Source organism: Acanthochromis polyacanthus, chromosome 1, assembly GCF_021347895.1.
Source record: "Acanthochromis polyacanthus isolate Apoly-LR-REF ecotype Palm Island chromosome 1, KAUST_Apoly_ChrSc, whole genome shotgun sequence".
NCBI classification, from domain to species: Eukaryota; Metazoa; Chordata; class Actinopteri; family Pomacentridae; genus Acanthochromis; species Acanthochromis polyacanthus.
The window spans coordinates 12,493,962-12,511,829 of NC_067113.1; the positions used below are offsets into that span (position 1 = coordinate 12,493,962).

At 42.9% G+C, this 17,868-nt stretch overlaps 1 protein-coding gene across 4 annotated transcripts in view; it reads left to right on the forward strand.

The window, feature by feature from the left end:
- Window positions 1-17,868, forward strand: part of LOC110955846 (alcohol dehydrogenase 1-like) — a 322,968-nt gene that overhangs the window by 17,786 nt on the left and 287,314 nt on the right. The window lies entirely within an intron of this gene.

A 17,868-nucleotide genomic window follows, 5' to 3' on the forward strand; every position in this document is an offset into this window, starting at 1 on the left:
CTGTCCTATACGGATCCAACAGATGTTGATCAGGCTGCAAAAATATGATGTGCACATGATTTACACCCAAGGAAAATACATGTACACAGCCGATACCTTGTCGAGAGCAGTGGACAAGGAGGAAAAGGAGGACTGTGAGAAAAATGCAGAAATACAGGCATATGTGGACATGGTTGTGTCATCACTCCCAGTAAATGCTGATAGAACAGAACAGATACGGACTGAGATGCAGGCAGATGAAACCATGAGAGAACTGAAGAGCACAGTTCTAAAAGGATGGCCTTGTAGTGAGATCCAGGTTTTAAGTGAACACTTAACATTCCACAGGGGATCTCCTCCTCAGATAACAACAAACTCTCTCCTCTCAGAAAGCTTAAACAAACAAGACTAAGAGCCCAAAGTGCTTTTTTATGACCAGAGAGAGACCTGTATCATCCCAGATGCGATTCAGAGACATCTGTACCATTCGCCAGGACACCCTAGATTCATGTTTATGATGACCTCTAAGAAAACCTCTTTTCATTCCAAAGAAGAGACACACGTGTTCCTATCAGAGATTTCTCCTATTGTTTCCTCTTCTACAGAGAGACTCCAGAGTCCCTGCAGAGAACTGTTAACACCTTTAAATTTAATTACCATTCAAATGTTTGTGGTCCACACCGACAGAACTTTTTTACCGACAGGTGAATCCCTGGTCCGTCAGGTGTGTGCCCTAAGACCCGAGGGGAAGGCTGAGGTGGGGACTGTAGATGTCCGCCTTGACAGGAGAGAGCGGTGAAGGCTGAGGTCTGATGAGACAGAATTCTCCCTGTCTGAGAGTGTGACTCAGACAGGTCGGAGACCGTTGGACTCGGAATCACTGGAAAGTTTTTTTGTATGTTTCCTGCTCAGGATTATAACGGTGGATTGTAATCTGATGAGAGGATTCTCTTTTTTCCAAAGAAGGAAAAGTACGGTGAGTGGCTGAGCAGAAGGATTTCAGTTTCACCAGACCTGCAGAGATGGTGTAGGAAGCACCGCAGGTGTGTGGAGGTTACGTGAGTCGTGAGGGTCGGGGAGGACCGAGCCCGAGACGTCGTCACGGAGTAGCCGAACTTAGTTTGCCCTTCATCCTGACTCTATACACTACGAGCGGCTTTGAAGGGGCAGACAACTCAACAAAGATGAACAAAAGTGGATAATAAGGATGGAGAGCGGGATTTGAATATCCCATCTCTGAGTTCTCCTCTGTCGCCTGCTGTGGCTGCGGAAGATGCGGTGCTGGAGGCGGGGGGAGGACGTGAGCGTGCAGGCTGCAGAGGTTACTAGTATTTGGGGCCACTCAGCCCAACTAAGAGGAAGCAGCGACTGAGAAGCGGCAGGAGGGGGGTGAAGATGAGAATGCAGCCACATCCCAGTCGCTGGGAATTTCTTCAGGGGTAGTACCTGAGCAGGAGGTTCAGGCACTTATCCATGGGGATGGATGGAATTCTTGGGACCAGGTTGTGAGACAGTTCGTTGAGGCGGCGATCCCCAAAGAAGAGAGATTTGGGGTGAAGAAGGCTGTTGCTGACAACTGTCAGTGAGAGAGACAGATGAGGAAATGACAGTTACTGGACATGCTGCATCGCGGGGGAGAGGTCGGATGCAGATGAGGAAGTAAGGCCAAAAATAGAGTAGGCCACTCCAGCTGCAAGCACCCTGGCTGCAGAGCATGGTAGCTGTCACTGACTCAGTGATTGGAACACCAGAGAGCCCACATGAGATCGAAGGGCTCACTGATTGGGGAATTATAAAGTGGATTGTTTTGTTCAAATGAGAAGAATCGTCTTTGTTGAGATTGAAAGGTGGGACGAGACTCCAAGAGGAAAGGAGGTCCCAGTGGGGTACGTGGAGGAGGGGGTGCAGGCCGTACATGAAAGTACAGGGCAGGCTGGCATCACTCCAACACAGAGAGAGCTGGAGAGGCACCATCTTTGGATTTCCGAGAGCGGAATACGCCGTGTCCTGCAGAACTGTGAGGTGTGTGGATTACGACACTGGTTGCAGAGGACAGCGGGTAGGAGGGCTCATTATGAAGCACCGTCCCAAGTGACTGGGAAAAGAAAAGAGTTGAGACGGTAATGGAGTACTGTTGAAGAAAAGGAGTCCAGGGCGGGGAGCAGCTGAAGCCAGTTCGAGATGAAGAGAACCAGGAACGGGGAAATGGCTATGAACACGCTGAATCTTCCACCCTTCATCTCTGTGGCAGCGGTGAAGGATGTTGTTTTAAGAAGAGCCACAACTGGGCTGTGGAGTGGCACAGCTCTTAAGAAACTGGAGTACGCAAAGAATGAATCTTTGTCAGAAGGAAATGAGGATGTTACAGTGCAGAAAGAGGAACGCAGGAGGCGCCTGGCAGGGCCTCTCTGATGGGCCGAGCAGAGTGAGATCAGCGAGGAGGAGACCGCTGACTCCATGGATTATCCTACGCCCAGTAGGGTGAAGGTACTGAAGGTGAGCTCCAGAAAAGGGGCGAAGAAGGATATACAAGTTTTTTCCATGCTGGATGTATCCAAGAGGAGGCAGAAACCTGCATTCAAGAAGTGGATTAAAAGTGACTGCAGAAGTTGAAACCGGGTGGAGCTGGGGAGCTGAGTATCAGTGAGCTGTACCTGGGTAACCACGATCGACTGGGAGACCTTTTTTGAAGGTTCCTAACTGAAGGATTTATTTGGACTGACCAAGAAGGATTTCGGATATCGGTACAACGCCTGTGGGTGCTGAACTCCCCGTAGCTGAATATGGTGCGAGGGAGGCGCCCCAGAAGAAATACAAAGGCCTAAAATAACAGGCTGACCTGTATGCTTGCTCACTGCTGAACATTTAGTTAAAATAATAATCAACCACTGTGTTATCCTGAAGTTTTGGGTTGTTTTTATCAGAAAGACAGAAAGTATAGGCCGGAAAGCTGCATCCTGGGGAGGCAGACTTCAGCTGGAGGTTCGTGGCGTTGGGATTACAAGTGTTTTCTGAAGGAGCTGACACGTGTCCTGCTAAGGGAGCCGACAAACCGCCTGAGAGGATGTACTACGGTGCAGAGGATGTGAAACCACCTGTTAGCAGAACACCAGAGAACATCTCATCTGATGAAGAAGATGAGGAGCAGAGGATAGGAGACCCACCAACAGCTGAGCAGAGCGGGGAGAGAGGTAGGAGACCTCTCTCACAAGTTGCAGCAGAGCTGGAAGATGTCATCACAGGTGCAGAGCGGGGACGCTGGTGCCTGGCAGATGGTCGGGTTGTGGGGACTCCGACTGATGAAGATGAGGATTTCTTTGCATGAAAGAAGGAAAGGAAATAAATGTCTGTTTCCGGATCCCAAGAAGGGAGTGTTGTGAAGCATGGAGATATGGGATCCCAAAACCAGCCATTTATAGGGGCTGACTGGGATCTCATAGAAGGGGGTGTTGTGAAGCATGGAGATATGAGATCCCAGAATCAGCCACAAAGGGGAGACTCTTACAGAACAACAGCTAAATAAGGGAACATTGTGATATAACTGTGATTTAGGATCAGATTATGCCATAACCTAATGAATGTGTTTGATCTAACCAAGTGCCTATTTCTTACATTCTTTAATGTTGAAACAGTGTAGAAGTCAGAACAGCAGCTCACTGTGAAAACTGATGTTTTTGATAGATTTGACTAAAAAGAGGAACTTATGCTTTATGAAATGGGAATGCTTTTAAGAGTTTTGATTACTATGAAACTGAGATGTTTTAGAAAGAGGTTTGACTACTGTTAAAAAAAGAGGGTTTTAACTTTGTAATGAGGTGAGAAGTCACGAGTTAAGTTGAACTAGGGTCAAGTGTTCACAGTAAAGGTCATTAGACTCAAAATAGATTGTTTTTTTTTTAATAAGTCTGTACACATTGTGTAAAAGATTGCACAATGGGATGCCAGTGACAGTTAGAGGCTGACATCTGCTTTTCCACTTCCTGATCAGGAGCCTGTGCTGAGCTGCAGACAGGAGAGATCAGGGGGGGCAAGATGGGCTGTCTGGACAGTCCGAAACAGACAGTTTCAGTTCCTTAAAAGTGGAGGTGATCATGCGGTCAGTGTATGGGGCAAGTGTGCGAGTGAGGAGGGGGGAAGATGGAGTCATTGCATATGCATAAGGTTCAGTAAACTACACACGTGGACAAAATTGTTGGTACCCCTCAGTTAAAGAAGGAAAAACCCACAATTCTCACTGAAATCACTTGAAACTCACAAAAGTAACAATAAATAAAAATTTATTGAAAATTAAATAATCAAAATCAGCCATCACTTTTGAATTGTTGATTAACATAATTATTTTAAAAAACAAACTAATGAAATAGGGCTGGACAAAAATGATGGTACCCATAACTTAATATTTTGTTGCACAACCTTTTGAGGCAATCACTGCAATTAAACGATTTCTGTATTTGTCAGTGAGCGTTCTGCAGCTGTCAACAGGTATTTTGGCCCACTCCTCATGAGCAAACAGCTCCAGTTGTCTCAGGTTTGATGGGTGTCTTCTCCAAATGGCATGTTTCAGCTCCTTCCACATATGTTCAATGGGATTCAGATCTGGGCTCATAGAAGGCCACTTTAGAATAGTCCAACGCTTTTCTCTCAGCCATTCTTGGGTGTTTTTGGCTGTGTGTTTTGGATCGTTGTCCTGTTGGAAGACCCATGACCTGCGACTGAGACCAAGCTTTCTGACACTCGGCAGCACATTTCTCTCCAGAATGCCTTGATAGTCTTCAGATTTCATCGTACCTTGCACACTTTCAAGACACCCTGTGCCAGATGCAGCAAAGCAGCCCCAAAACATTACTGAGCCTCCTCCATGTTTCACCGTAGGGACAGTGTTCTTTTCTTCGTATGCTTGGTTTTTGAGTCTATGAACATAGAGTTGATGTGCCTTACCAAAAAGCTCCAGTTTGGTCTCATCTGTCCAAAGGACATTCTCCCAGAAGCTTTGTGGCTTGTCAACATGCATTTTTGCAAATTCCAGTCTGGCTTTTTTATGAGTTTTTTTCAGCAGTGGTGTCCTCCTTGGTCGTCTCCCATGAAGTCCACTTTGGCTCAAACAACGACGAATGGTGCGATCTGACACTGATGTACCTTGGCCTTGGAGTTCACCTTTAATTTCTTTGGAGGTTGCTCTGGGCTCTTTGGATACAATTCCAACGATCCGTCTCTTCAATTTGTCATCAATTTTCCTCTTGCGGCCACGTCCAGGGAGGTTGGCTACTGTCCCGTGGGTCTTGAACTTCTGAATAATATGAGCCACTGTTGTCACAGGAACTTCAAGCTGTTTAGAGATGGTCTTATAGCCTTTACCTTTAAGATGTTTGTCTATAATTTTTTTCCGGATGTCCTGGGACAATTCTCTCCTTCGCTTTCTGTTGTCCATGTTCAGTGTGGTACACACCTTTTCACCAAACAGCAGGGTGACTACTTGTCTCCCTTTAAATAGGCAGACTGACTGATTATGAGTTTGGAAACACCTGTGATGTCAATTAAATGACACACCTGAGTTAATCATGTCACTCTGGTCAAATAGTTTTCAATCTTTTATAGAGGTACCATCATTTTTGTCCAGGCCTGTTTCATTAGTTTGTTTTTTTAAATAATTATGTTAACCCTTTACGCTTCAGTGCGTCGTAGGTGTACCGCCGGCAGTACACCTACTAATTTGCATAGGAATTTCAAGAATGTCCGACGGCTGCAAACACGATTATACAAACACTATACGCCGATGGAAAGCTTAGATTCTCATGAATCCGCCGGTATAAACCACTTTCAGATGTGATTACCACAGCGGGTGAGAAAAACACATTTGTCCGACAAAAACAAATATTCATCCATCCGTTCTCTATACACGGCTTCAACGCACACAGCGCGACTCACATTTCCGGGTTCATTACTACACACACAAAAAAAGATTCCACAAAAAACGGCCATAATCCAACCTTTTACATCCAGACGACACAAGCCAGTAAACTATTTTGTCCAAAACATGTCCTGAAGTCGTATAAAATCCCCGAATCGGTCATTTTCAAGGAAATGCACCTCGTGATGTGCGTCCAATATTCCCCGTATTTTTCGTAATTTTTTTTATTTAAAAATAGAATATTAGCGATTTTTTGTACTGAAAACGGCTGGAATTGACTGAAGCTTAAAGGGTTAATCAACAATTCAAAAGTAATGGCTGTTTTTGATTATTTAATTTTCAATAAATTTTTATTTATTGTTACTTTTGTGAGTTTCAAGTGATTTCAGTGAGAATTGTGGGTTTTTCCTTCTTTAACTGAGGGGTACCAACAATTTTGTCCACGTGTGTATAAATTACGTCTGATCGAGACGTAAGTTGGGAGATTGTTGCGGGTATCTGCCTGGGTGCAATCCAGACATCAGTCTGAGCACAGTGGATGATTACCACGTAACTCGGACGGGGAATTCAACATGATCTGCAAAGGAATAACTGTTCTGATGGAGTTATGGATTAAAGGAATTGCTCTTTCTGCATTGAGGATTACAGAACTGTGATCTGGAAATAATGCCGTCTGAAGGAACATTACTGAACTCTATTTTCCATGTGAGGAATACTGGACCAAACAACAAAAATGGATATATGCAGCTCTAAATCTGGTCCGGACCCCCGTCCACTTCCCCCTGGGCCCCGGCGGGTCTCAAACACTTGTCGGGTCTCAGGTGAGCAGCCGGGTGTGGCCACACCGTGACTGCTCTCCCTCCAAATTATGTAATCTGGGTGAATATTACTTCTCTTTTATGAAAGCATAGTTCCACTTATGAGTCGTGTTAAACAATTGAAAGAATATTGATGTTTGATTAATTGTCTGATGATTAAGAGCTATTGCTACGCCCTTGCTAAATATATTTTAATAAAGCATTATTCTGCAATTAAAGACAACAAATTGCAAGTGCTATTTTTATCCCTGAATAAATACTTATACATCTAGCTCTGGATGTAGAAAGTCAGATTACAGCGTGCATGATAATAGCAAGGTTCTGAAAGGTTACCTAGTCATGGGGGCCAGGTTGGGCCTATATAAACATATCCTATAGGTTGTCTATATGTCCATAACGTCTGAATAAACCTAGCAATTTACCAAGTGCAAGATCTATGAGAGGAAAAGCTGCCGTTAACGGGCGTGTCTGGTGATTAAGTTTAACTATACCGAAGTGGCTACTCGGTTAAATTAATTATCAGAGGAAGCAGGGATAGGCGTCTGGATGAAGGCAGTGAGAAAGCTAGGCGAATTTTCCTCGTCTACCAGCTTAACAGTTCTGCAGCATCCCTCTGAGTAAGATCTCAGGGGGCAGTAGAACCGGACCCGTAGGATGGAGAGCTGGTCCAGTGATTCCCTGACAGCTGAGTAAGTTAATCAGGGGGTTACTGGCCCTGAGGATCGACAACTGCTTTGATGAACTAAGTGTCCTCGCAGCTGGACCTCTGCTGCTCTCCCGGTCTGCCATCAGATAAGCAGGGTCATAAATATTCTAATGACCTGCTTCTCACCTCTGCAGAGACTTTGTCCTTTGTTCAGTCATAGAACTTCTAAAATTCATATCCAGAAATGTATTTTTGTTGTTCTGTGTTTACAAAAGATACAGTGAGATGTCAACATGCATTTTGAACCAACTCCCGTTTTTCTAGCTGGTTTAGATCGAAAGTTATCAAACCTATTGTGTTATTCATGAACAGTACATTTTGCTTCCACAGCTCAACATTGCCCCCTATTGACGTCGGAATGCCATGACATTATCGAGATTTACAGTGTATTAATTATAAAACTTCGCTTTATCCAGGTTTCAAAGAAGTGAAAACTGTTTTATTCTGCCTTGTATGAATGTATGTTACCATGTCTTCACTGTGATACATATAACAACCATTAGAATGCACACGAACATATAAATAGAAACTAGAACTCACATATTCTTAGACTAGCTTGTATAATCAGTTTATTTTATCTTTGATTGTTTAAAATATATTGTAAGGACCCTGGAGGAGTAAACAGATCATTCTTTTTGCGCGTTTTAATATTTTTAATCATTATTTGATCCGGTTTCATCTCTCCCCTCTGAGCCCAAGGAGGTTCCTCCTTCAGATTCAAAGGAATGCGCGCCTCAGCCGACACTTCCACGCCCCTTCTCAGAGAAAACCCTTAAAACCAGCCATCTTACGTTGCTCACTCTCTTTTCGCCTTTGCTCTCTTCTTACTAACTCGCTTACAGAAACTAAGTTCGAGCGGTTCTTTTGTTCTTTCTTTGGCGCCTTTCACTATCTTTTGTCCTCTTTATTCTAAGCTTATCCTGGTAGCAGAGCTGGCCTTTGCTAACCACGACTCTTAATCATTTTTCTTTTAAATCAAAGAATAGATATCTTCGCTCACTATTTAAACAAATCAAGCCCATTTTTGTTTGACGACAATTATTTTTTTTAATCAAGAACTAATTCGATCCTGTTTTTTTAGCGGCTCTCTATTCATCTGTTCTCCAGCCAAAACTGCTGACTGAGACAAACCAAGAGCCTGCAGTTTTGTTTTGTTATCAAGCTATTTTTCGGTCAAGTCAACCCCTGAGAAGGAAGAACGGCTCCTGCGTTCTTCTCACCATCTGCTGAGATCCACCCAGTTGGCCCGAACCGAACCAGAGGCACTCAAAAGCACCAACAGCTACCAGACGGCAGGACGCCAAGACGTTGCCATAGCGACAGACTTCACGGCCGGAGCATCAGCCGACCCGTATAGTCAGGTCCGTTCAAGGCAACGCAGTCCCAGCCGGACCTCGTGAGTGACCCGTTCTCCAACAAAGTAAGCCAGCAAACACATTGGTGTGATCTGAATTATTGGGTTGACGTCTCAAAATAGCTTGAAATCTTCCTTAAATAGCTTCCAAAGTCCGCTTTTAATAACTCCGTTTAGTCACTTATCAGTCGTTCATTTTCCAAATTATTAATCATCTCGTCATACCTTCAGCGGTCTGATTACTCAGTCCATAATCCTAGTTACAAATGCAAATCTGAATAATTAACACACACACACACACACACACACACACACACACACACACACACACACACACACACACACACACACACACACATCTATAATCACCTACACACTGTCAAGTAAGAAGCAGATGTTGAGGTCTCAGAGAGGACTCAGGCTCATTATGGCCCTAAGGTAACAAAGGCTTTGAAGCAGATGAGTAAAGATCTTAAGAAGAAACATTATAAGTTAACCATATGATTATGCTTGCTGAAATATATATATACATTTTTGAAGTGTTGATTTGATTAAAGTAATAATCCAGATGATTTATTGTGTTTAGAGTGAGAGGAATGATTTAAGAAGTGATTCTGTGTGAAGTAATCCTTTTTTAGGCTCTGTGTGTGCGTACAGGCCTCATAGGCTTGTGTGTCCAGGCCTTAAGAAAGCAGAAGTGCAGTAAACAACAGTCACCATGACTCGGCAGCCACAATGACATTGCAGCCTCCTCAGAAAAAAGGGAAGTTTGGGAAAAACCCAAAAGGGTGGGCTGGAATGTGTGTGTGTTAAACAGAATGTGGACACTGGGTATTTGCTGTAACAACATGACTTCTGTATTACTGCTGTATGTGATGACAAAGTTGATTGCATAAGTTAGACGGTGTAAGGGGGCGTACCTAGCCAGTTTTGTGTGTCTGGAGAGAGTATAAGAATGGGAGAGCAGAGACATTATTGGGGAGTCGTTCGCCGGAGCTGCTAAGAGGAGCTGCAAAGGGAACTTGGCCGGAGTTCTGAAGAATCTTCACCTTCCTCTTTTGCCCAAGAGACGGGAAGACGACGCGGGACTTAGGCTCCAGAGACCGCTGAGGACATCGTTGGAAGCAAAGTCTTTTTCTGACTTTGTTCAACAAGCGAAGACCACACTCTGCCAAACGGAGAGTCCTAAGAGGTTCTGCAGTTATCCAGAAGAAACCAATAGAGGGAAGAACCGACTACACCCGAAGAGGCAAAGGAGGCAACAGCACCGGGCTGTTCCCCTCCCCGGGGCTGGGAGACCCAGTGACCCACTACAGCCTGAACAGACGAGGGTTTTCCATCACCACCATACCACAGAGAAGACAGCTGGGGCGTAAGCACTAACGTTCCAGCCAATTCCAGAGATAACTGCCAGACCACGATTGGCTCACAGGACTCCTCCGCTCCCCCCTGCCGAGGGATAAGATCCTTTTGTCCACAAAGAAGACATCGTACCGAGTCCTCCGGACAACTGAGTGCTTTTCCCAGACGCAAGACAAGACCGAGTGATAAGGTAGTGGCCATGCTGTTCGCTCTCTCTCCTAAATTTAATAATTAGAGAAGATTGTCAGGTACGCTCAATTTATTTACTTTAGTCTCATTTTTAATCAAGAATAATTAATTGTTTTAATCATGAATTGATGCTGTGCTCTTGCTAAAATTTGCTTAATAAAACGCTCTATTGCATTTAAAGAGAAGCCTAATGAAATTATTATAAACCACTGAAAATCTGCATAGTGGTAAAAAGTTAAGTTGATTGTGTGCATTCAATCCAATGGTTCTTAAAGGTTACTTAGTCCAAAGTGAGAGTGTTTAAACATTACCCCTGAGGTTAGTTCTTTCCAAACCTCTAAAACGAACCCAGGAATAGCACCAAGTGCAGGCAAGTCCTTAGAGAGAAGCTGACCGATAACGAATGTGAATGATAGATCAATTCTACTACTAAGAAAGGCTGCTTGGTGGGATAGCATTTATCAGATAAGAGGGGTGAGACATTCGGATGCAAGGCAGTTAGAACCTGGGCGAGTGTCTCTCGATTCCAGCTTAATTTATTCTGCTGAAACCTGTTAGGTGAAATACTAATAGGCAGATAGAATCTAACCCTTTAAACGGAGAGCTGGACCAACTTTAACCTGAGGCAAGGGTTAAAAAAGGCTAGACTGGCGAACAACACACACACACACACACACACACACACACATCTATAATCACCTACACCCACACACACACACCTATTATACTTATTACTGTATTAATCACTGTTTTGTTATTAGTTTTAGTCAATAAATATCTTTCATTTAAACCACAATTACAGTCTCTTTTGCGTTTATATGTGTTGACTGGGGTCAATGTTTTACGAGGATTCTCGACATTCAGATATTAGACTGACTAACTAATCAAAATTTTCAATCCATTAATAATATTTTTATTAAGATTGATTCATAATTTCCCGGTAGATTAAACTCCGGGTGGTGCCCCGATTAATAAACTATCATCAACAAGTGCATACTTATTAAATTAACGTTTAATAAGGCAATATCGCTACAGCCTTAAAACAAAAAGGACTGCCCAGTAATAATACAAGATTACTGGAATTGCAGAGCAGAGCTCACAGTGGTGGATGACTTAGTGATGAAAGGGAGCAAGTTTGTTATTCCATCTTCACTACGTAAACAAATGCTTCAAAAGATACACGAGGGACACCTTGGAGAAGTCAAGTGTAAACGTAGGGCAAGAGAGGTAATGTACTGGCCAAGAATTAATCAAGACATCAGCCAGACAACAGCGTCTTGTGAACTTTGCCGCACCTACAGACCAAAGCAACAGGCTGAGCCGCTGATGACTCATCCAGTGCCCCATCGACCATACTACAAGGTTGGGACTGACCTGTTTGACTGTGATGGAAAGAGCTACATTGTGGTCACAGACTACTTCTCTAATTATCCTGAAGTAGGAGCGCTACAGTCTACATCAAGCAAAGCGGTCATCAGCTACCTCAAAACCGTCTTCGCCAGACATGGAGTTCCATGTGAACTTTTCTCAGACAATGGACCCCAATTTTCTAGCTGTGAGTTTGATGCCTTTGCAAAAGAATGGGGTTTTCAACACTTCACCTCAAGCCCAAACTATCCAAAATCCAATGGGCTGGCAGAAAGCTCTGTGAAAACAGTAAAGAATCTGATGACGAAAGCGCAAGACAGAGATGATTTCCAGAAAAGCTTGCTGATTTACAGGAGTGCACCTCTGCAAAATGGACTGCCTCCAGCCCAAATGCTGATGGGAAGGTGTATTCACTCCAACCTGCCAGTAAATGAAGATCTGCTTACACCTAAAGGTGCACACAAAGTCAGAAAGACAAAGGAGGGAGAAAAGCAGAAACAAAAGCAGTTGCATGATCGATCAACAAAAAACCTGCCTATTTTGAAGCCTGAAGATTTAGTAAGTTTCAGAGACGCTTCCACAGGTTCCTGGAGACAGAAGGGACACGTGGACGAGGAAGTTGCGCCGCGTTCCTACAGGATCCAGACAGAAAGTGGTTCTACCCTGAGGAGGAATCGTACGGATCTTCAACTACAGTCAGCTGATGAAGACCCAGCTAAAGAGACTGTTGAAAAGGACTCAATGGAGGCTACAGAACACTGAGAGTGGACCTGAACCCGCTGATTGTAGTTCGACAGCAGCATCTGCATCCCCAGCTGCTGTAAAACTTTCCAAGCAGGTGAAGTCACCAGCTGTTGAAGTACTGTCAAGACCGAGGAGACATGTTCACCCTCCTAAAAGACTGATAGAGAGTTGTTAAAGACTTGATAGAATGTCAGGTTAATAAGCAAATAGCAATAGCTACAAGTTCAAATAAAAAATAAAAAAAAAATAACAAGTGTTGGTGTAAAGAGAAGAAAAAGTTAAGTTCTAATGTCAGAGATTGTTTTTTCTTCTAATATATTGTGTTTTAAGGGATGAGAGTAAAGTTGCAAGGCTTTGGCATCGCTTCGGTTTTGGTTGATATTGTTTTTCTTTAAAAGGGGGAAGATGTGTTGTAATGAGTGTTTGTGTAAAAGAACTACATAACCCAGCATGCCACGGGGGCAGAACCAGGAAGTGGCCGGACGTCCAGTCACATGTAGATGGGCTGGTTGTGAGCGACATGCTAGTATATATGTAGATTGTTGTGGTCATAATAAAAGTTAAAAGACCAGCTAGCACGCCTCGTCTGCTGATTATAGACAAGCAAGACAACACATGGTCTATTTATTCCTTTCCCCCAGAACACCATACAGCCATGGCCATAAGTTTGGACACAAGTACCATGACGCTTGTGAATGTATTTCATGTTGGTTGATGGCTATGACTGGTATTTATATTGTAAGTGACAATTTTGTGGTATTTTCTAAGATTCACAAGCGTCATGGTACTTGTGTCCAAACTTATGGCCATGGCTGTATATCAAATGTAATATTAACCCCAATATTACTCTAAAATATTGTGTTCTCTTCCTTCCCTTTTCCGTCACTCACATTCACTGCCGTGTTTGTTTAGTGTAGTTGTTTGTCTTCATGTGTGGTTTTGTTCTATCATAGTTAACTGTTATTGTGTAGTTTAATAAATGTACCATAACTAAGCCAAGTTGCCTCAATTGTTTTGTTGTTCACATCTGGTCCCTTATTTGTGTTAATTCTAGCTACTGAAATTTTATACATATCCTGTCAATTTTAATAATTCCTCTGCAATTCTTGAAGTTCCTCTTGACAGCGCAACAAAAGGTGCTTAAAATGCTGTATTATTACATTTGTCTAAATGAAATACTTCGCTGGCCAAATATCAATTAGACTATTTAATACTTCTGCATAAAGTAACACTAACCCCAATTGAGCAAACATTTTCCCTACATTTTATAATTTAGTGGAGAAACATATACAGGCATTATTTAATACTCCTACTCGTAATATGGATGGAGAAATATTAAAAAGAAAACATAAATTAACATAATAAATCTTGCAACATTCACTGTCAGCTCTAATCAGATGAACTTGAGATTCGTTTGAAGGTGTTTCTAACAAGTGCTATGTTGAGAACGAGTTTTAGAGTTTCAGCAGCTTGCCAATATTTGTTACAAAGACTGGATGTTTTAAATCCAGAGTGGCTGTGTTTTTTTTGTGTTCTGGCTGTCTTTATGTTAGACTTCAGAACTAGTATCAGCACAGTAATGATAATATCCAAAATATCACTATTTCTACAGTCCAGTTCACAGTGTTTCTGTGACTTGAATAGAATAGAATAGAATAGAATAGAATAGAATAGAATAGAATAGAATAGAATAAATTTTTATTGGCATTGCTAAATCACAACAAAAGTCAGTGGAGCATTTACTTCATTAAATATTTGTCATGCTGTGAAATGAATTGAACTTAAATATATACTATAAGTAATTGTGAACGTTCTTCTCATTTGACTGCTTTTAACTAAATAATGGACAGGTGATGCAGCTGTGTCATATCATGTCATTTCTAGTGTTACATGAACAGCTCCAAAGCAAGGATGTCTTATTTTGTTAAATTCTTGCCTGACTCCTCTCTTCTCCTCCACAACTTACATTCCTGTGGAAGGACCAATGACACAGGAGGTGTGGCTCGAAAGAGCTTGTTGAATATTATCCAAAAATATGTTGCACAGACCTTCTTACACTGTTCATAGAAATCAGCCCGCATGCTGAGTCTGTTTAGCAACTGCTGCTGTTAATGTGCAGAAACTGAAGCTTTGTTCTCCAGTACACATTGTTAAACGTGGCCAGTCACATATAAGCAGGGCTAGAGGTTAACTATGTGTTACAGATTAGAAGAATTTTAGAACCCACTTGTGCAGAGCAGACATGAGGCAGACTGGAAATTACAGGCGTTTTATTCACAAACTCTCAAAAAATACCACAAAAATGCCAGCTGTGGCTGAAACTCATGACTCGTGAGGGAGGGGGAAAGGCGGGCTCTGGGGGCGCGGCAGTCTAGGGGGAAGGACACGAGCGGCGGTCGGCACCTGGGGGAGCGCGGCTGCAATGGCCAGAGATGAGGTGGGCTCAGCTCAGTGAAGCTGACCCCTCACCCACACAAAAAAATCCAAGCAAACAGGCTGAGTGGTTAGTGCTTCGTTTGTGCTGACTTGTGCCGTCGAAATTTTTGCTTGCGCTGCTATAGTTTTTGAGATATTAAAGATTATTTTTTATGTCATTCAGAGGTCATCATCCTCCCAGCTTGCTCCAAAATGAATCAGACTGGTCTACTATTTTAGTGCTTCGTTTATGCTGATTTGTGTTATCAAAATTTTCGTTTGTGCTGCTGTACTTTCTGAGATACAAGCTTTATTTTTGCGTGATGACATCCCCACTCTTCCCCAAAATTAACTACACTGTTTTTTTTTACTTTATTTGTCCCCATGGGGCAATCTACTTTTATAGTGCTTTGTTTGTGCTGATTTGTGCCGCTAAAATGTTCATTTGTGCTGCTACAGTTTCTGAGATATTACGACTTCTATTTAGAGACGATCACATGACCCATGCTGATGACGTCTGTGATCTGCGCCGTAGACATCAACACCACCTTCTGTGGCAAGGCTTTCACCAGCTGCCTGCAAATACCTTGACCTAAATTCATGACGTCTGTGGTCTGCAACGTTTATAACGTGTTAATGTATATAACATGTATAATAACTAATGTAATAACATCTGAAGAAGTTCTACCTGTGTTATTGCTGGAAAATATCTTTTTGAAATGACTTTGACACTTTTGTGAAGCTGAACAGACATAACATCTGGTCAGCTTTGGAATTCAGTGACCAGGAAAGTGATCCTGAAAGTACTGTTGACACGGAGTCAGACTCAGGTTGCATTTCTCCTAGACGGAAAGACTGTCAAGCTTTTCAGCTTGAAGTACCTTTTGAGGAATGGGTTTAATTTATTCCATAATGAGTGCAATACAAAGACAATCTTTTTCCGTCTCAGAAAAAGGAATACTAAATTTTGAAGTCTGGCTCTTGGACTCATGTCATAACTGATCTGATGTGGAAGATCATGGAAAAATGCGTGAGCAGATTGAGAAAGAGGTGAGTGAGGGCAGGATGAAACCAGCTGTATGGAGGTCAGCAAAGGCAGCAGATCTAATGGATGTTGGAGATCCTGAGCCAAGCCACCTTCTGAATTTGGCCACACTGCGGAAAGCCAAACAACAGAAAAGATCTGGAATTAGGGGACAAAGATCCTATCATATCTTTGCAATTATTAAAATATAGTGCAGCTCACAGTGGTAGCATTTGAGACATTGGACTAGATAAGTTTTTCTCTCACTAGTCAAACTCAGCTACACGTGTAGAAGACATTCTCCAAGACATCTTACCCAACAGTGTGTTTTGATGCAACTGGCTCAGTAGTGAGAAAACTGGTGAGACCAAATGGTACATCTGGCCATATCTTCCTGTATCAAGGCGCTCTCACAGCACACAACCGCTCCAGTGTCCCAGTGGTGCAAATGCTGTCAGAGAGACATGATGTTAATGACATTGCAAACTGGTTGACAGAATGGATTCGTGCAGGTGCAGCTGTTCCAAAGGAAGTTGTGAGTGATTTTTTCCTGGCCATTCATGGAGCTCTGGTCAAAGCTTTCACTGCTCATCCTGATCTGAAGACCTACATTAATGAATGCTTTCATGTCTTACGTGAGAACCAGTCTGCAAAACTTCCCCCTTGTCAGGGTTGATGTTGCACACTGCATCAAAATGATCTGCCAGTGGGACTGCTTGAAAAACAAAGCACATCATGTCAAAGATTTCTTTGTCAGGTCATTAGCACAGCTTCTTCAGTCGCAATCCTTGGACCACGCAAAACAGATCTTACGTACTATCATTGCTGTTGCCCTCAGTGAGGCAGAGGGTAACGGCACTTCTTGAGTCCCTTTCATATCAGAAAGGTGCAAGAAATACCGCAAAGCCCAGATTCCAGAAGAAGAGAGAGGAAATGAAAACAGTGGATCCATGTGGTGAGATCCAGACTTTCGACATTGGGTAACAGAAATATGCGAGGAGAGCAGGCCACTTGCCGCAGCTAACGGGGATCGAGACAATATTCATTTCCTCCCTGAGATTGTTCCCCATATAATATGACTTTCAAGTAGCTTACCACTCTGGACAGGAATAATGGTCCCTCTCTTCCAAAGCACCAGCATCACAGCAAGCTCAGCCACTGTTGAAGAAGAGTTCAGAAATATAAAACATGGCCTTTTCAAACACGAAAACTTGCCTGTTCGAGTTGATCGCTTCATTGCTCGTCATCTTTCCTTCATTGAAGGAAATATTGTCATTGCATAAAAATAAAACTTGTAGTATTTCAGAAAGTATAGCAGCACAAACGAAAGTTTTAACGGCACAAATCAGCACAAACAAAACACACACAAAAAAAGTAGACCAATCTGGTTCATTTTGGAGCAAGCTGGGGGATGATGACATCACTGCCCAAAAATATAACTTTATATCTCAGAAATTATAACAGCACAAACAAATATTTTAATGGCACAAATCAGCACGAATGCAGCACTAACTACTCAGTCTGTTTGCTTGGATTTTTTGTGTGGGTGGGGGGTCAGTTTCATGGAGCTGGCGGGCTCCCAGGGGGACGGCAGTTGAGTGGGAAGGCGTGCACCGGTGCTCTGCACCTCTGGTTCTTTGTGGGGTTTGGGCGGTCGGCAGTGACGTGCGGTGAGGTTCATGGCTGGTGAGGCACTGACTCCTCAAGAGTCAGATTTACGATTGTAAGAACTGAAGAAAAGCATCTTATTTCACGATTCATCCAACAGCATGCATCTACTGATAATGCTTCACATCCATCAGCATTCATCTTTCAATTACACTCACAAACCAACACAAACATATACACAGGAAAATATTTGTCCTATGAAGAACTTTCTTTTATAGCTACTGATAGAGCACCCATCTTGTGTTTTAAGCAATTCATCCATCCATCTATCCATTCTCTATACACCGCTTTATCCTCACTAGGGTCGCGGGGGGTGCTGGAGCCTATTCCAGC